The 8,934-nt window shown below is 45.4% G+C and overlaps 1 protein-coding gene across 7 annotated transcripts in view; it reads right to left on the bottom strand.

The window, feature by feature from the left end:
- Positions 1-8,529, bottom strand: part of Osbpl6 (oxysterol binding protein like 6) — a 190,511-nt gene extending 181,982 nt beyond the window's left edge. For 4 of the 7 annotated variants that reach the window (XM_029536030.1, XM_029536031.1, XM_029536032.1 and 1 more), the window contains exon 1: positions 8,348-8,520. The gene's annotated coding sequence lies outside the window, so the exon portion shown is untranslated. Of the gene's footprint in view, positions 1-7,429; positions 7,762-8,347 lie in introns of those variants that run through there. The other 3 variants (XM_029536029.1, XM_021195072.1, XM_029536026.1) reach the window with 3 other exon arrangements.
- Positions 8,530-8,934: the final 405 nt, after the last annotated feature.

Genomic DNA, 8,934 nt, shown 5'->3' with positions numbered 1-8,934 from the left:
GAGAGAGAGAGAGAGAGAAAGAAAGAAAGAAAGAAAGAAAGAAAGAAAGAAAGAAAGAAAGAAAGAAAGAAAGAAACTAATTCCAGGGAATGATGTTTACAGGGATGGAGAAAGTTAGGAGAGGACCAGTGATGGCCAGAAATGCATACCAAAAACAAAGACAAAACCTACAGATTCCTGGACTAGAGGAAACCCGCCCCCCTGGGGGAAGAAACCCGCCCCTGGAGGAGGAGTTACAGGTGATAAAGACCTGTGACGGTCTCCTCTTTTCTACTATGGCTACACAGAATCGGGCAGAGCAACTGCTGTCTCACTCTCTGCGAACCTCCCAGCCCCAGGCTTCTACCATCACTGCTGCCTTCCACATTCTTCCTTAGTCCCATGCACACCTGGGTCCCACTCGGTGTTCTGTGAATCTCTCTCAGGTGAGACCAGCTAGCTGGGAGCGCCATGATGAAAGCAAGGGAACTCTAGAGAACCAAGATGTGTTAATCCGTTCCAAAGGACAAATGCTTCCGGTGTCCTTCTGTGTGGACCTCTAACCTGTTAGGTTAGTAGTAACAGTGACTGCTTATGGAAATAAGCATGTGCCTCCAGCAACTGACCCCGATGTTACAAAAAGTTCCATGGCTGACAACTACTCAACAAAACTGATCAGTGTAAAAGATGCCCTAGAAACTTTTTCAATTGAAGAGACAATGAATTCTTGCACTTAATAATCTAATAGAGCACAGCAAGAAAATACGTGTCCCTCCATATTCACCCCGGCCCCAGTTTTCTTTTCAAGAGGCAATTGTCATTTTGAGGGGTTTTTTGTTTTTGTTTTTGTTTTATGTAACAGCATTTATAGCTACAAGAGAAAGTGCGCTCGTGTTCATACTTAACATGAAGAATCATTTTCTAGTATTTACCATGAACAGTCATGTTCTAACCTGTCCCTGATCTGTTCTGTTCTTCCAGCCCAGAGATCTTTGCACACCAACACTGCATTTGGTGGTCTTGCATTTTCAATAGCAATCTAATTTTGCTTCTGCTTCCAAATTATTTAGTCAGTTCAGGATAACTTTTAATGTTCCTTTCTTAATCAGTGCTATAATAAATTTCTATACAAATTCATCCTGCAAAGTATATTAATAGAGAAAAACCCCTTAAGGTCCCTAGGGTAAATTTTTAACTTAGGTAGTTAATGCCAAATGGTGATATCCATACATGCCACATCTGCCATCTTGCTCACCTAACTCTAATGAATGATGCTTACTGGCTTCTGCAAGCCTTGCCACCATAATGAATTAAAAGGATCATGATGTTTGCTGATACAAGGAATTAAGAATTGTAAGCTCACATCTCTCTCCTCATGAAGTAAGTACACCTCTATATCTCTTCTGTGCCACTTGTAATTAATTTTCTGTGGAACGAATGCGTTGTTCATTTCCTTTACCCCCTTCTCCACTGGTTAGCAATCATTTTCTCTTCTTGATACATAGGAGCTCTCTGGACATTAACTATGTGGAGAACAGTCTCTAATACGATAAATTTTATCTTCTACCTGTTATATGTGTGATCTTTCCTCAAATGGAGCTAAAGTTGTTTTGTTTTATGTTGTTTTGTTTAGATTTTTTTTCGGCTTCCAAAATATTTAAAGACTTTATCTTAATGGAGAGCCAAATGGTTTCCAAAATACCTGATCTTCATAGCTTCTGGGGTCTGTACTTTGATTTCCTCGGTTGGCCCATTCTGAAAGTGAAAGACAGGTGAGGCCGCAGTCTCTCCCCACCCCACCCCCACCCCTTTCTGCTGACCTTCCACCTCACTATCACTATCTGCTCCTCTTGGATTCAACTCTGTCCCCCTCCCTATGTTCCTAGGGGACTTTTTTTTTTTTTCCTAAATGAGCCCTACATTTGCTTGGCCTACCTTGCAGATTGCGCTCTCTCTCTCTCTCTCTCTCTCTCTCTCTCTCTCTCTCTCTCTCTCTCTCTCTCNCTCTCTCTCTCTCTCTCTCTCTCTCTCTCTCTCTCTCTCTCTCTCTCTCTCTCTCTCTCCCAGCGTGTGTGTGTGTGTGTGTGTGTGTGTGTGTGTGTGTGTGTTGCCTCAATTTGAAACTTACTGAGATCAAAAAGAATATATTAATGCCTTTTCACAATCCACATGCCATTCAAACTGTGCCACTCTTTCTATTCCTGGGAAATTATACAATAAACCCTGTTCAGATGTGCTGCCTGCTGGGGTGAGAATATGCAAAAGCTTGTCTAGCTGCTATGGATAAACAGAAAGCAAAAATATGAACATAATTTAAAATAAGTCCAGACGTTTAACTTCAGCTCCAGAAATAACACATGACACAATATATTTACTTTACTGTTCCTTTAGCTACTTAGGTATCGAGTATACTTATTACATATGATACTAATTTATAAGAACGAGCTAAGGATGTAGCTCAATGGTAGACCACTCATGTAACATACCAAAAAAAAAAAAAAATCCCAGGTTCTATCCTCAACATCACAATATAAATAAGTAAATAAAGCTTAGCTCTAGTTTAGGGCATGTAGTTTAGCACCTACAGCGGGAAATTGAGGCCAAGTTTATTTTTAGATTGACTTCTGAAAAAAAAAAAAGATTCTAAAAATAAATGGGTGTTATTTTTCCTTCTGCTTTTGCAGGTTTGAAGGGGTGACTAGGCCTGTCTCAAGAGCTACAGGAAGGGTACCTCTATAAAAGGCAAGACAAACCCTACATGTTCAGGTCCTAGTCCTGGCCCAAGAGCCGCTGACTTTCTCTGTTAACAGAAAGAAAGAGGATGTCAAGGAAAAGAAACAGAGTAGCCAGCTCCGGAGGATTTAACTTTCCCCTGCGCCCTCCCACTACTGAACAAACCACAGGCCTATAGTTGCCAAAAAGCAAACTCTCTCGGAGCTGGAGAGACTCAGTAGTTAGGCGCATGCGCTGCTCTCGCGGTGGCCCCTGGCTCCGTTCTCAGCACTCACATGACGAACATCCATCACCCCAGCTTCAGAGGATCTCATGCCTCTTTCTGTGGTATGCATCATGCATGCAGGCAAAGTACTCATACATATAGGATAAAATAAATAAATCCTTTTTAAAAAAAAAAAAAAGAGTAAACACTAAAAACTATATACACACATTTTCATTTTCTAGTCAGAGAAGAGAAAAAGCAAGAGGGGGGATATATAAATACATGAATATGTGTCACAAGAAAGATTAAAATCTCAGTCTTGGCTCACTTTCTCATTCATCTACCCTTATGGTTCCTTAAGTAAGATTCAGGCTTTAACCCCTCTTCCCACTGTCAGAATTCAGTTACTTGTCAAACTTCTCAGTACCATCTGCAGGGCCCACGGGGTTAAGTGTGGGGCCTCCTTCTCTTGGAAAATCAGAGGCGCCAATAGAATGGCTTTTGATTGTGTGTTGCTTTCGGTTTGGTTTTTTTCTTTGTGAACCACTAAAGCATGGCAGACAAGGACTCTACCAACCCAGCTGCAGTCCTGACACCTCTTACAGACCATGTTTAAATCCCTTTTGGCTTGAAAATCTATGAGCCAACTTACCATGAGTCATTTAAGTACCAACAAAAACATGGCCATTTCTACTGCCTGAATATTTTCTTCATATATTTGAAAAAAAAGAAAAAAAAAAACACCAAAAGGCACATGTCCTAGTTAGCTTTAACTGTCAGTTTGTATACACCTCAACTGAGGAACTACCTAGATCAGCCAACCTGTGGGAAAGTGTCTTGATTATTAATTGATGGAAGAGGGCCCAGCCCACTGCAGGCAGCACCATCCCTAGATAGATGGACCTAGGCTGTATAAGAACAAGTTGGGCCTAGCATGCAGTGCTTCTCCGTGTTCTCTGCTCCAAGCTCCTGCCTGAGTTCCTGCTCTGACTTTCCTCTATGATGGACTGTGTGACTTGGAATTAGAACCCAAATGAACCCTTTCCTCCTGGAAGTTGTTTTTCATCCATGGTGCTTGTCACATTGATATGCAGCCAAAACAATATATACTATTCCTTATAAATTAAAGCCCGAGCTAGAAGTGGCTCTAGCCCCATTATTCATTCAGCGGAGACAGAGGATCTTGAGTCTGAGGTCAGCTTGGGCCACATAATTAGTTCAAGGCCAACCTGAACTACATAAGGAGAATCTGTCAAAACAGAAATAGAACAAAGGAACAAATGAAAAGTCCCTTGTCTCCAAAGGGGAGCACAGAGACTCTCTTAGAATGACAGAGCTTGAGAGGGCTGAACAGTTATCAAGGAGGTATAATGAGACAACGGAAGTGCATGTGGGGATGCTTGACAACATTCAATCAGAAACATTAGGAGAGCAAACCCTAAGGTCCCTGTCCCTCAGGCCTACTATATTCTGTGCCCTTGGAAAGTGACTATTGGCATTTTTGCTCCAGATGAGCAGTGGCTTAGAACCAGAAGTCCCCACCCTCACTTTGCATACTGTGAATGATTTGATCTTCCCACCTCAGCCTTCTCCTGCAACCCCAGGACTCCCTCAGCTCTGTAGCTCAATGCTGCCTTCCACACTGACACACCACAGTATCTTAATCAAGATGTTATTTGTTTATGTTCCATCCGTAAATAGACAATACAAATGAGTCTTCTGTACTACTCCTTCGTTGACTTCTCCGTACTCGTTGAGATACATTAGAGGGTTCCATCCTCCAATGCAGGATCCTCACCACTCCAGGGAGCGTCAACGCCTGTGTTCAGACAGAAGTTGATAGGAACTAACTCCATAATTAACATCTGAAATCCACTGCAGCTTCTCCAGTTCCCTCACTCAGATATCTCGGACCCTTTCCTCTCTTCCTTACCTAGGATCACATCACAAGCCCTAGATTATCTTCTCAGTGATTTAAAATGAACTCTTCCTCATTTTCTCCAAACTTGAGAACTCTCCTATAACCAGGGTTCCCGCCTTGGATCTCTCTTCCTATCTTCTCTCTACCCATCATCCCCTGGACATCTGGAGTGATTTATCTGTTGGGAAACTGCCAGGGCCTGCCTCCTCCATGTCTTACATTCCCTCAGTTCCAAGTAGCCCTCCTCCTCCCGGCATGACTGTCCCTGCCCAACCTTCCTGCCAACATTCTTCACCAACTCTTGGCAATTCATGCTTATACACAGGGGCAGCTTCTTGCCCTTCAAATGACACCTCTGGGTCTAGTGCCACAGAAGCCTGTTGTGTGACAGCTCCAATGACCTTGTTTTCTTTTTTCCTGAGAGTTTTAAAATACCATCATTGGTTCTTTGCAAGATGCACTGTTTTTCTTTTTTAAAAACGCAACAATTATCTATACAGCAACCACCAATCCTTCGTAAGATCACTATGTGGAACTTATATCCACCTGTGGTCATCTCCCTGATACTCCTAAAAGACAACTGCACAGTTTTTTTAAACATTTATTTATTTGGGGACATACGTGCCACAGCTTGAGTAGAGAGGTCAATAGACACCCTGTGGGAGCCAGCTCTTTCCTACCACCATATGGATTCCAGGGATCAAATTCAGGTCATTGGGTTTGCAACTGGCCTTCACCTGCCGAGCCACCTTGCTGGCCCTATCCCAAGCTTTATGCTCACCACACTGCTTTTCTTAAAACAATAAAAGTAAAAAGTGTGTTTTAGAATATGTATGTTAAAAAAAATGTTTGTTTTTGTAGCTGCTTATCTGTGTTAGCTTGTTTCCTTGGCTTCGCTGAGTAAGTTAAGACAACAGACTTAGAAGAGAATGTGGCAATATTTAGTAACTCAAACACTCACAGACCTCTACAGTCCAGCAATTCTATCCTTTGGTATCTGCTCAGGAGAAATATGTACACCTGTGCCTAAGGAAACATTTTGCAATTTTTTTCAAAAGGAAGTAGCCATGGGCTGAGAACAAACACTGTTTGAGGACACAGAGGGAATATTGTACAGCAATGGAAGTCAATTAGCTACTGCTACATACTACATGATGATACAGTGTTGAGTAAGGGAATTAAAAAAAAAAAAAACCAGGAACAAAGGGACAGGGGTGAACTTTCTACTCTAAGACTTTTAAAGTATAAATATGACTTAACCTTTACAGTCAACAAAAATTTTTTCTGCTTTCAACAATTTATACCTTGTCTTTCTTAAAGCAGATATAACCTTACAAGGGCTGGCACATTCCACATCTCCCATAGAACCTAGACTAGTGTCTTCAACAAAGTAGGAACTTAATGAGCAATTACCAACTGAATGATCTCAGACTGCTAGTTAGCCAAGTATTGTAATAAAATGAAACCTCCTTAGTCTTCTTAATTTCATGAGTGATCACGTGAAGCTTTTGTCTACTTATAATTTACATAATCCATCTATAGGACCACTACAGACCTCTCACCAAAAAGAACATTTAATCTTGGACAGACTGTGTTTCTTTCTGAAGTAAAGTTAGCTTAAACACAAGTAAAACTCACTTGAGGTTAAATCAAAGTAGAGAAACGACAGCATCTATTACATGATCCTCTGAAATTAGAACTACAGTTCTGTGAAACAGAACTTCGCCATACTAAAACCAAGAGACATCTGATAAATCATCACAATTTGAAACAGAAGTCTTCCCCAAAGCAGTCCTTCCACTGAATGTATAATTGTCACTGACAGAACAACTGAAAATCTGGACAAAACCGAGAATTTTTAAGATTGGTAAAAGCAAAGGTTTTTAATTTCAAAATATCCTGTTAACTTAAAAGATATTTTGGGTAAGATATATTAAATGAGGAAGCCAATAACAGAAATAATATTCCACCAATCAGGGCCTTCGTTGTAACCCAATGAGGCATACACATTCTCTGTAGGTGATTATAGCCGAGTTACACAGCATCTTCCCTTCGACCTTGGGAACCTGCTCGCTCCCAGAGTTACTGCTAGGTCTTCTGATTCATTTATTATGAGTCTTTGTACCTGCAATGCTGTAGCAAGCCCTAGATAGGAATATCAGCATCACGAATTCACAGTACTCAAAACTGTAGAAAGCAAAGGGGGTGGGGGTGGAGAAGGAATATATAGATCTGTATGCAAAAACTTAAAAAGAGGAAAACAAAGTTGACTAGTTTTAAGATGGAAGATTTAATTCTCCTTTGAAGTATACATTTAAGTCTGTGACATAACTATCAATTAGTATGCATTTTTTAATATAATACGTTCAAAGTATTATTTTGTTAGGAGAAATCGAATATAATATATGACTTATTAAATCTTGACCAGTGACTCCAAAATGGAAATTCTTATTTTAAAAAAAGCCTTATAGGACTTTCTGTCCAGAAGCGAGAAACAATTTGGCAACCCGGGGTTCCGTTTAGTTTCTGTCATTTGCTTCATGTCCATTATGTAATGCTTTCCCCAGCTTTAGGTCTCTAGTTTCACCAACCTTTCAGGTAGATCACAGAATCGTCACAAGAATCAGTATCTGGCCATAACTTTTAAAAGCAGCTTAAGACGTGGCTTACGGTGCGTCTGCAAACGGTAGAGGCTTTTAGAAATCTGCGGGTGCCATTCGTTCTCCGCAGCTTCCTCCCCAGGTTTCCCATCCCTCCTCCCCCAGCGTCCCTGGCGACTCGATCTGCGGGCAGCTCCAAGCTCGACGCAAGGGAAGCACGTCCTGACTGCAATGCAAACCCTGTCCCGGTCTGAACCGGAGAAGGGAGCTCGGGCGGCGAGCGCGGACGCAGGCTGCAGAGACGGCTGCAGGGACGCCAGCCGTGGGTAGCCAGGAGTGCTCGCGAGGACAGTCCGCAGTGCACGCGCACAACCAAACCCGATGCACAACTTGCCCGGCCACTGCCCGCGGCTCCCGGATTCCCTGAAAGGTGCAGCGTAGGCGTCAGCTCTCGTAGGCGCGGGCGCTCTCACCCACACCGGTTCGGTTCTCTGCTGACAATTACATCAGTCCTCCCGGCCCGGACTTCCATTCCCAGCCAGTCGGCCCTGGGGTGCGGGCATCGGGGATGAAGAACTGCCGTGGGGGGCGGAGAAAGGGGGCAGAGGGGAATGCGTGTACAAGGAAGCCGGATTCCCCGGCAGCCGCGGGAAGGGAGGGCGGGCGGTGAGCGGGGACCGTGACACCGGTACCCCCTCCCACTCTGACCGCACCGGGGACCGATTTGCCCATCCTCGCTTGCGCGCTACCCAGCTGGGGAGCCTCTGGAGACAGCGATGCCTTGGGGGGCCTGGGGCTGCGGCTGCCCACTCGCGTATCGCCAGGGTCCTCGGCCCTCTGGACGCGCACAATGCCCCCGGGCCGCGCGGTAAGCACGGGGTATCCACCCCGCGGCCGAGAGACACTTACCTGCAGGGCGAGCGGTAGGTCGCGGTGGGAGATGGCCCGTGCTACCTGCCAGGCGCGCAGGCTGGAGGAGGTTCCGGAGGCGCGGAGGACGGACGCCGCCTGTGCAGAGCTGTGGTCTCCAGCGCGGACAGCAGCGGCCGCGCGGCGCCTCCAGTGGTCCTCCGCGCCGCAGCCCCTCCTCTCCCACGGGCGGGGCGCGCTGGCGGGGCGGCGCTCCGGGCTCCCCGCCCCCGGCTCCGGAACACCCACCAGCCCGGATCGTTCCCGCGGGCTCCATGGTGTCCAGCTCTGCTCCCACCGCGCCCCCTTCATACGGGCTCCAGCGCCCGTCTCCTCCCTGCCTGGCGTCCGCGGGAATCCGTGGGGGTACCGAGATCAGTCACCCGACAGACCCTGCCCGGGAGAGATAGGCCCCCCGCGTGTCCAGTCCTGCCGCGGCGGGAGCGCTGGGCTGGAAAGAAGAGTCCGGGAATGACTGCAGCGCTCTGGCCATGGAGCGGTGGGAGAGGGCTTCACCGGGGAACTGCAGCCTGGTGGCCTCCGCTCTGCGAGACCAAGCCCCTGGCCCTCGGCGCCCTTCGGAGGCC

Source organism: Mus pahari, chromosome 3 (genome assembly GCF_900095145.1).
Source record: "Mus pahari chromosome 3, PAHARI_EIJ_v1.1, whole genome shotgun sequence".
Lineage (NCBI taxonomy): Eukaryota > Metazoa > Chordata > Mammalia > Rodentia > Muridae > Mus > Mus pahari.
Note: the sequence above shows the minus strand (reverse complement) of the source record. Positions and strands in the feature narration are given on the sequence as shown.